Here is a 10,813-nt window from a genome sequence, read left to right on the forward strand (position 1 = left end):
GCACAGGCTTCATGTCTCACCCAGTCACATTATTCTGACACCGGACCAACCAGTCCTAGCCGACTAACCCCATAATGCCAGACGCCGGGCGGAGCAGCCACTAGATTGCCAATTTTAAAGTCTTAGGTATGACCCGGCCGGGGTTCGAACCCACGACCTCCCGATCACGGGGCGGACGCCTTACCACTAGGCCAACCGTGCCGGTTTCTAACTGGTTCAGATCATGATGTCCTCATTACATTAAAGCGCATGATCCAGTGAACATAGCAAGTGATGTGTCTGAAATCAGGTGAGATATGTGAGATGAAAATAAACAGTTCGCGCACACAAAAAAAGTCAAAACGTTACGTTGTACAGAAAAAGTGCTCATGCAGAAACAGTGTTTGTGTTTGTTGTTTTTCCGCTGTTGACTCCTGGAGTAATGACTAAATCGGTTGTCTCATTTTTCTTTATATTGCAAGGGACCATTTTATCCAGTTCGGAATGTGCAAAACGCACAGGAATAAAGATTCTCCTTTCATTTTTTTAAATTTTTTTTATTCATTCTTCACTTCTTTTCCTTTCTTTCTCTCTTTTTATATTTAGTCAAGTTTTGACTAAATATTTTAACATCGAGGGGGAATCGAGACGAGGGTCGTGGTGTATGTGTGTCTGTCTGTCTGTGCGTGTGTGTGTGTGTGTGTGTGTGTGTGTGTGTGTAGAGCGATTCAGACTAAACTACTGGACCGATCTTTATGAAATTTGACATGAGAGTTCCTGGGTATGAAATCCCCGAACGTTTTTTTCATTTTTTTGATAAATGTCTTTGATGACGTCATATCCGGCTTTTCGTGAAAGTTGAGGCGGCACTGTCACGCCCTCATTTTTCAACCAAATTGGTTGAAAGTTTGGTCAAGTAATCTTCGACGAAGCCCGGGGTTCGGTATTGCATTTCAGCTTGGTGGCTTAAAAATTAATTAATGACTTTGGTCATTAAAAATCGGAAAATTGTAAAAAAAAATAAAAATTTATAAAACGATCCAAATTTACGTTTATCTTATTTTTCATCATTTGCTGATTCCAAAAACATATAAATATGTTATATTCGGATTAACAACAAGCTCTGAAAATTAAATATATAAAAATTATTATCAAAATTAAATTGTCCAAATCAATTTAAAAACACTTTCATCTTATTCCTTGTCGGTTCCTGATTCCAAAAACATATAGATATGATATGTTTGGATTAAAAACACGCTCAGAAAGTTAAAACAAAGAGAGGTACAGAAAAGCGTGCTATCCTTCTTAGCGCAACTACTACCCCGCTCTTCTTGTCAATTTCACTGCCTTTGCCATGAGCGGTGGGCTGACGATGCTACGAGTATACGGTCTTGCTGAAAAATGGCATTGCGTTCAGTTTCATTCTGTGAGTTCGACAGCTACTTGACTAAATATTGTATTTTCGCCTTACGCGACTTGTTTTATTTTATTCTTTTTATATTTAGTCAAGTTTTGACTAAATATTTTAACATCGAGGGGGAATCGAAACGAGGGTCGTGGTGTATGTGCGTATGTGTGTGCGTGCGTGCGTGTGTGTGTGTGTGTGTGTGTGTAGAGCCATTCAGACTAAACTACTGGACCGATCTTTATGAAATTTGACATGAGAGTTCCTGGGTATGAAATCCCCGAACGTTTTCTTCATTTTTTTGATAAATGTCTTTGATGACGTCATATCCGGCTTTTCGTGAAAGTTGAGGCGGCACTGTCACGCCCTCATTTTTCAACCAAATTGGTTGAAATTTTGGTCAAGTACTCTTCAACGAAGCCCGGGGTTCGGTATTGCATTTCAGCTTGGTGGCTTAAAAATTAATTAATGACTTTGGTCATTAAAAATCTGAAAATTGTAAAAAAAAATAAAAATTTATAAAACGATCCAAATTTACGTTTATCTTATTCTCCATCATTTGCTGATTCCAAAAACATATAAATATGTTATATTCGGATTAAAAACAAGCTCTGAAAATTAAATATATAAAAATTATTATCAAATTTTTTTTTTCGAAATCAATTTAAAAACACTTTCATCTTATTCCTTGTCGGTTCCTGATTCCAAAAATATATAGATATGATATGTTTGGATTAAAAACACGCTCAGAAAGTTAAAACAAAGAGAGGTACAGAAAAGCGTGCTATCCTTCTCAGCGCAACGAATACCCCGCTCTTCTTGTCAATTCCACGTGCACCGCCTTTGCCACGGGCGGTGGAGTGACGATGCTACGAGTATACGGTCTTGCTGCGTTGCGTTGCGTTCAGTTTCATTCTGTGAGTTCGACAGCTACTTGACTAAATGTTGTATTTTCGCCTTACGCGACTTGTTTTTCTTTCTGTCTGTCTTTCTTTCTTTTTTACTTTCTTTCTTTCTTTCTGGTTGTATATTTTCATTGAGTCGATTTTGTTGTATCTATTTTTTTTCCGGCATCAGAATCGATTTACTCACGCTTGGGATCAAGGTATACGTATTCGTGGGATCAAATGTATGGATTTAAAATGCATTAAAGCCGGGTTGGAACTCATGCATGGCTACAAAAAATGATAAAAAATGATTGGTGCTTAATTGGAACGTCTACAATGTCGATCGCAATAAACTGTTTGCCAACGCTACCTAATCGAAATTCCTCTCCTTGTACGTGTGTGTATGTGTGTGTGTGTGTGTGTGTGTGTGTGTGTGTGTGTGTGTGTGTGTGTGTGTGTGTGTGTGTGTGTGTGTGTGTGTGTGTGTGTAATCGAAATCCTCTCCTTGTACGTGTGTGTGTGTGTGTGTGTGTGTGTGTGTATGTGTGTGTGTGTGTGTGTGTGTGCGTGTGTGTGCGCTTATACATTTATGCGTGTACATGTGTCAGTGTGTGTGTGTGTAAGTGTGTGTGTGGGTGTGTGAGTGTGTGTGTGTATGTATGTGTGTGTGTGTGTGTGAGTGTGTGTGTGAATTTATGTGTGTGTGTGTGTGTGTGTGTGTGTATGTGTGAAAAATTACTTTGAAGCTTATATATCTATCTATCTATTTATCTATCTACCTCTCTATCTATCTATTTATCTATCTACCTCTCTATCTATCTTTTTATCTATCTACCTCTCTATTTATCGATTCATGTATTTATGGGGAGCTAAAGAAGAGGCACTTTTTTACATTTAGTCAAGTTTTGACTAAATGTTTTAACATAGAGGGGGGAATCGAGACGAGGGTCGTGGTGTCTGTGTGTGTGTGTGTGTGTGTGTGTGTGTAGAGCGATTCAGAGTAAACTACTGGACCGATCTTTATGAAATTTGACATGAGAGTTCCTGGGTATGATATCCCCGGAAGATTTTTTTATTTTTTTCGAGAACTGTCTTTTATGACGTCATATCCGGCTTTTTGTAAAAGTTGAGGCGGCACTGTCACACCCTCATTTTTCAATCAAATTGATTGAAATTTTGGCCAAGCAATTTTCGACAAAGGGCGGACTTTGGTATTGCATTTCAGCTTGATGGCTTAAAAATTAATCAATGACTTTGGTCATTAAAAATCTGAAAATTGTAATTAAATTTGTCTTTTTATAAAACGATCCAAATTTACGTTTATCTTATTTTTCATCATTTTCTGATTCCAAAAACATATAAATATGTTATATTTGGATTAAAAACAAGCTCTGAAAATTAAAAATATAAAAATTATGATCAAAATCAAATTTCCGAAATCGATTTAAAAACAATTTCATCTTATTCCTTGTCGGTTCCTGATTCCAAAAACATATAGATATGATATGTTTGGATTAAAAACACGCTCAGAAAGTTAAAACGAAGAGAGGTACAGAAAAGCGTGCTATGCAGCACAGCGAAACCACTACCGCGCTAAACAGTCTCGTCAGTTTTACTGCGTTTTGCACGAGCGGCGGACTACGGTCATTGTGAAAAAATGCAGTGCGTTCACTTTCATTCTGTGAGTTCCACAGCTTGACTAAATGTAGTAATTTCGCCTTACGCGACTTGTTTTCGTTTAAGAGTAATATTTGCTGAGTATCTTTATCTGAAATTAATCACCCAATAAATTAATCTGTTATTTACACGCCAATAAATTGAGTATGTCATTTCTTCAGTCATCTGCAGACACACAGCACTGGAATGGTCGTAAACATTCCTCATGGTCATAACTTGCAGACAAATCATGTCTTGTCTTGTTCTCGCACTCAGTGACTCCATGGCATCTGAAATGCTCATTCCTTGACCATCTGAGCTACCGGAGAAAATGCAAACTGCTCGTGTCCAGAATAAGATTTACGCAGTTCGGTTCTGCTTCTGTCCAAGCATTTCGTCCCCCTAGAAGGACACTTATATTATATGCTACGTTTTCCTTGACAAACGCATCAGATTTCACCATGAATAAATAAATAAATGAATTAATTAAATAGATATAAAGGTAGATAGATAGATAGATAGATAGATAGGTAGATAGCGGATAGATAGACAGACAGATAGATAGATAGACACACACACACACGCACGCACGCACGCACGCACGCACGCACGCACGCACGCAAACATACATACATACATACATACATACATACATACATACATACATACATACATACATACATACATACATACATACATACATACATACATACATACATACATACATACATACATACATACTTACATACGTATACATACATAAGCCTACATACATACATAACATTTAAATAAATAATACAATAAAATAAAATAAATCATTTAATAAACAAGACGAACAGGTAAATACAAATCAAGGAATGACAGGGAACTATAAAATGATGTACTTATGTTGCCATAAACGTGATCTGGTGCGTCCTATACACACTTTCCCCCCTCATCATTCCCATTTTCACCCCCCCCTCTCCCACCCCCACCCCCTACCCATCCTCACTCCAAAAAAAAAGGAAAGTATGTTTTTCAGCGCGTCTGAAATACTTTTTCGGCTAACAATTCTCCGACAACTGAAACGAACAGGCAGAACAATATATTATATTCCTGTCCAAAGAATGCCATAAAACTGGCCAAAGTGTGTAAGTAAAGTGCCAAAAGGACCATGGGCCAGTGCTTACCTCTGATTTGGCAACGCTCTAGACATGTCGTACTTCATCATCAGCCATGCAGAACCAACAAGCCTGGACACACATTTCTCGCTCTTGGACAGAAAGAAAATGAATAATAGCTGGTTGTAGTCGTCCTCGCCTGGCCCGGTGGGTGCATGACTGCCTATTTCAGTCATTGTGCACGTGAGAGCGAACAACAAAAAGACCAAAAAGCACTGAAGGTTTCGTCACAAAGTTCTCTTCTATGGGCATATTTAGCTGCATGAAATATTTGTTGTTGGAGTGGCCATCGGCTTCGGGTCTTAAAGACATACGATACTGATTAAAAACAAAATACCAGACGTCTCTTAGTGACCCTCTTCTTTTGAAGTGAAATCTCTGACGTTAAAAGCCAAACGAAGTTCGAAAAGACGTCATAACGTGAATAATGGCTTAAGGTAAACATTCAGTCACTTCTTAAATTCTGCATGTCTCCTGAGGAAGTGACAAAGAATTTCAAGAACGAAGTTTGTCTCGGTGACTTCAACCTATCGGCAGTAGAAAATTAATCATAAGGTCACCGCCAGGCTGTGCATTTATCGGTATCGTATATTATTAAAGTCGTTATTGCGGTATTTTCACAAACTAGGGACAGACGGTCAGGGCGGCAATGCAGGAAGGCAGAGATAAGAGCAGATAATTATATACGGACAGACTAAATGGGGGATGGATGTTCAGAAACACCTCTCTCTCCCTTTCCTTCCCAACCCTACACCCCTCCCACATCCTCTTTCACTCCCTCAAAAAAACTCCTCATTTGTCAAGATTTATGTCTCTTTTGGACAAAATGGCGCATATGAGCTGCCGCAATGCAGGCTGGTCAGATGACAGAGTAATGTTACGGATCATAAAGCATCACGGGCTAAAATTGGCGTAAAACACCTCTCTTGCTAAGTGATAAGAGTTTAGAGAAAACAGTGGGAGGAAGGGAGAGAGGAAGGGGGTGGGGATGGCGGAGTAGTGGTATTTACAGCATGAAATGATGTTGTCAAAGTCCAGTTAGCGCCTTCAGCGTGTGTAAAATATTTGTTTGCACTGAGGGTTAGTGTCCAAGAGTCCGAAATGGCCAGCAAAGTGCGTGTTGTTTTCTTTCAACATAAATCACATTGAAGGTCCGTGCCTACTGAGCTGTTCCCTAGCTGCTTTCTTACTCCAGTATATTATGTTCTGTCCCTACATGTCTTTCACTTTGCTGAACTCAGGAACAGCAATGATGCGTCAGCGTTGGCTTTTGTTTCTGCATTATGACTAATGCAACTGAGCTTTATCCTGACTTAGACCCTATAAGTATACCGCGATCAAAAATAGCAGACAAAATAACACACAAAATGATACAAAGTAAAAAATAAAAACAAAAATCAAGAGAGGGTGAGAGATAGAGAGAGAGAGAGAGAGAGAGAGAGAGAGAGAGAGAGAGAGAGAGAGAGAGAGAGAGAGAGAGAGAGAGAGGGTGAGAGAGAGAGGGTGAGAGAAAGAGAGAGAGAGAGAGAGAGAGAGAGAGAGAGAGACAGACAGACAGACAGACAGACCGACAGACAGAGAGACAGACAAGGGAGGGGGGGGGGGGAGAAAGAGCGAGAAACAAACGGAAAACAAACAAAACGTTGAATTTGCGACCTTATCTATACTTCTCATGACACTTTTTGAAATCCATTGTTTTTATACTGTTATAATCTTATAACCCTACGTCGTCGTAACCCTTTCGGCCTTACTGATCGAAATAAATAATACCAACCTAATATATATTAACCTCATGCAGCCTCAACCTAAATCTAAACGGAATTTCTTTTTTGTTACATTTAGTCAAGTTTTGACTAAATGTTTTAACATAGAGGGGGAATCGAGACGAGGGTGGTGGTGTATGTGTGTGTGTGTGTGTGTGTGTGTGTGTGTGTGTGTGTGTGTGTCTGTGTGTGTGTGTGTGTGTGTCTGTGTGTGTGTGTCTGTGTCTGTGCGTGTGTGTGTGTAGAGCGATTCAGAGAAAACTACTGGACCGATCTTTATGAAATTTTACATGAGAGTTCCTGGGTATGATATCCCCGGACTTTTTTTCTTTTTTTCGATAAATGTCTTTAATGACGTCATATCCGGCTTTTTGTAAAAGTTGAGGCGGCACTGTCACACCTTCAGTTTTCAATCAAATTGATTGAAATTTTGGCCAAGCAATCTTCGACGAAGGCCGGACTTCGGTATTGCATTTCAGCATGGAGGCTTAAAAATTAATTGATCACTTTGGTCATTAAAAATCTGAAAATCGTAATTACAATCATTTTTTTATAAAACGATCCAAAATTACTTTTATTTTATTCTTCATCATGTTCTAATTCCAAAAACATATAAATATGTTATATTCGGATTAAAAACAAGCTCTGAAAATTAAAAATATACAAATTATGATTAAAATTAAATTTCCGAAATCGTTTTAAAAACAATTTCATCTTATTCCTTGTCGGTTCCTGATTCCAAAAACATATAGATATGATATGTTTGGATTAAAAACACGCTCAGAAAGTTAAAACGAAGAGAGGTACAGTAAAGCGTGCTATGCAGCACAGCGCAACCGCTACCGCGCTAAACAGGCTCGTCACTTTCACTGCCTTTTGCACTAGCGGCGGACTACGGTCATTGTGAAAAAAATGCAGTGCGTTCAGTTTCATTCTGTGAGTTCCACAGCTTGACTAAATGTAGTAATTTCGCCTTACGCGACTTGTTTTGTTTTAATTTGTTTTTCTCAAGCACATTTGTGCGACATTCGTATGGCAGTACATGTACCATTCTGGGTATGTTTTTATCTGTAACATCGTGGACCGAAAAGCAAACTGTTTTCAAACAATGTCTTTTCCCTTTTGAATGAACCGCCCAGAATACTTGCATATATACCCGAAAACATCAGAAACCAGTAACTAATTCTGTATGATCTGTAATGAAATAAAACCAAGTCTCGAAAAAGCGAAGTTATTGTATAAACAAGGAAATTGAAATCATGATGACAGATCTGACCGGCGGCGGAGAATTGAAACCTGTCAGTCTACTGGAAGGACAAGCAGGAAACGTCATAGGATACTATACGGTACAATATATTACAGCTTACCAAGAAACAAACCTGCCAAATAGTGTGTATGACCATTAATATTATAAAGACTATATTTATGGATGTACATGTTATCATGATTCGATCGTCACTTACTCTGATTTTCTGGTCACCTGACCCATAGGATGAGACACGCTTTCGTGTTTTTATTTTTTATTTTGTCGTGGTTTTTTTTTCCCCAAAGTTTTTTTTTAAACAGCGGTTTAGTAGGCCGAGACTTCATCTTGACATGAGCGGTCTTGACATTGGCTAAGCTAGCAACACGAGGAATAGTTCTGGTTTATTAGGAGAAAAGAAAGAAAGAAGAATTTTCAACCACAAAAGAACAAGCCACGTCAGACAAGTGAAAGAGCAAGACTGCAAGACAGGGAAAAAGAGATCGGGAAGGAAAAAGGAAGTCAAGTTTTGAGCGTAAAAACGAGCGCGGAGTGATTCGCGTCATTAGGAGCACAATTCACCAACACATTCCGCGCGCTCGCGTGCTTGTTGATGTTCGCTTGAGTTTCACGTCTGAAAACATCATCTGTCGCTCAATTAATCACGCCAACAGCCCTCTTCAGAAAAGCGACATGCATCATAAAACCTCCTGTACACACGCGCTCTTCTCCGCATCGTTTCTGTCCGTATCTCTTCCATTCCGCAATTTAGAGCGGCAAGTGAAACCATCAGCGCCCCCTGGTGATAAAAGAGTTTTTAGGCGCACGGTTTTTAGCGTGCTGATGACATGGCGGCTGTAGGATGTAAGCTCCACTTGTAGCAATGCGCGCACACTGCCGTGCCGCTGCACGTGTCATAATGTGCAAAGTCTTACACTCTCTTTTAAAAAATAAAGATGAAAAAAAGTCCACGGCGCCTTTTATCCTCCTTCTAATGATTCGAACACTTGTAACTCTCTTGGCTTACAAGCGAAATGACTTTTCCGTCCGGTTCTGCCTGGAAAAAATGGAACTGATGAGAGGCGAGAAAAAGGCGACAGAAATTTCGAACGAGTGGTGTTTGTTTATGCACGCAGTTAAAACTATTTTGAAGGCTTAGTGTCTTTCATCTATACTGCGTTATGGTACTAGGAAACAAATGTATCCTACATACGTGAGAGAGACACCCGTGAGATAATAATCGTTCAAATCACACGTGTGTATATCATGTAAATGAGGTCATGTCAAGCAAGTCTGGCAAGGGCCTGTTTTTCCACTGCTTATGATGCCAAAGTCACCGAGACAAACGACATAATAGAAAAAAAATTGCGCTCGCTAATTACCCTCGATGAATCTTTAGAACTAACACGTCACGCCACACTTTCAGAGTGACGTTTCTTTGCTTTGACGTAATAGATTGCACGAGGCTTTAGAAGAGATCGAGGTTCCAAAACAAGCGTCTTCAATTTAGCTGCCTCGACTGCAGGACATTTTCAGTAAAATACACGTAAGTACAGTATGTAGGATAAACAGAATACTACATGGCTTGCTGTTTCGTTCCAGATTTACACTCGTTGCTTTTTCAAATAGTGAACAGCTCGCTTTCGCTCGCAGTTCAATATTTAAAAAAACCAACCTCGTGTAAATCTGGTACGACACAGCATCTCTATATCTGGGGTAAAGGTGCAGAAAAAGTCAGTTTCGGCAAGTAAAAATTAGTAAGTGGCGTTGTTCGGCAAAACAACACGTTACATGCCCTCTCAGGTACTCGCCTGTTTCAGATAATTCGAGAGAAAACAACTGATAAGAGAATTTCACACAAAAAAGTTAATTTGTGTTTGTTTGTTTGCACTGATATATTTTTTTCTTGTTCTTTTCTTCTGCTGTGGTTCTATTTTTTTTTACCTTTTTTAACGTACATACTTTCCAGTCTCTTTTAGCAGTAAGGTACAGTATTTCCTTCTCTCTTTGGTTTCGTGTTGCCGCGGTTTCGGTTTCGTCATTTCTTTTGTTTTGTTAAAAAAATTATAGAGATTATTTTTATTTATTATCGACGAAATTCGAATGGGAAAATGGACTTCGGTTGCAGTAACAAACAAACAAACATCGTTTACAATGCAGTGAAAAGTCTCCTATGGCACTTTACCATGCAGCGTGCGATAACTTGACTTGAGTGGCCGGGCTCTCAGTCATAGATCATCATCCTAGCAAAGCCTTGCGCGTATGCACTACTAGTAACCTGTCAAAATCATCATAGGAATTGCACTTACATTAATAACTAAACGTACAGACAAGTAATGAACAAGCACGTTAAAAACAAAAATAACCAAGAAACCGATGAAAAAGAAAAGAAAAGAGGTAAATAATCTTTCTAAGATGGCGGCGGGCAGAAGAGTTTGACAAAGGGAAAGCACTCTGGGTGAGTGACGGCGCAGTTGGTATAGGTATAGGCAAGTTGACGCGTAGCTGAGGTTTCTGTAGTGCCGAACTGAGTGCTATTGTTGAGGGTTGGGTCTTCCTGCAGACGTACTCTGACAGTAAAGCTTTAAACGCATAAAAAGGGGGGAAAAGAAAGAGAAAACGGCCAGTGGATGAGGACGACGAGCAGCAGTAACAGCAGCTGTAGAACAAAAAGGTCCTGAATCCCAAATACAGAATATTCGATTTGCATTCCCCAGATT

The sequence above is a fragment of the Littorina saxatilis genome, linkage group LG1, assembly GCF_037325665.1.
Source record: "Littorina saxatilis isolate snail1 linkage group LG1, US_GU_Lsax_2.0, whole genome shotgun sequence".
NCBI classification, from domain to species: Eukaryota; Metazoa; Mollusca; class Gastropoda; order Littorinimorpha; family Littorinidae; genus Littorina; species Littorina saxatilis.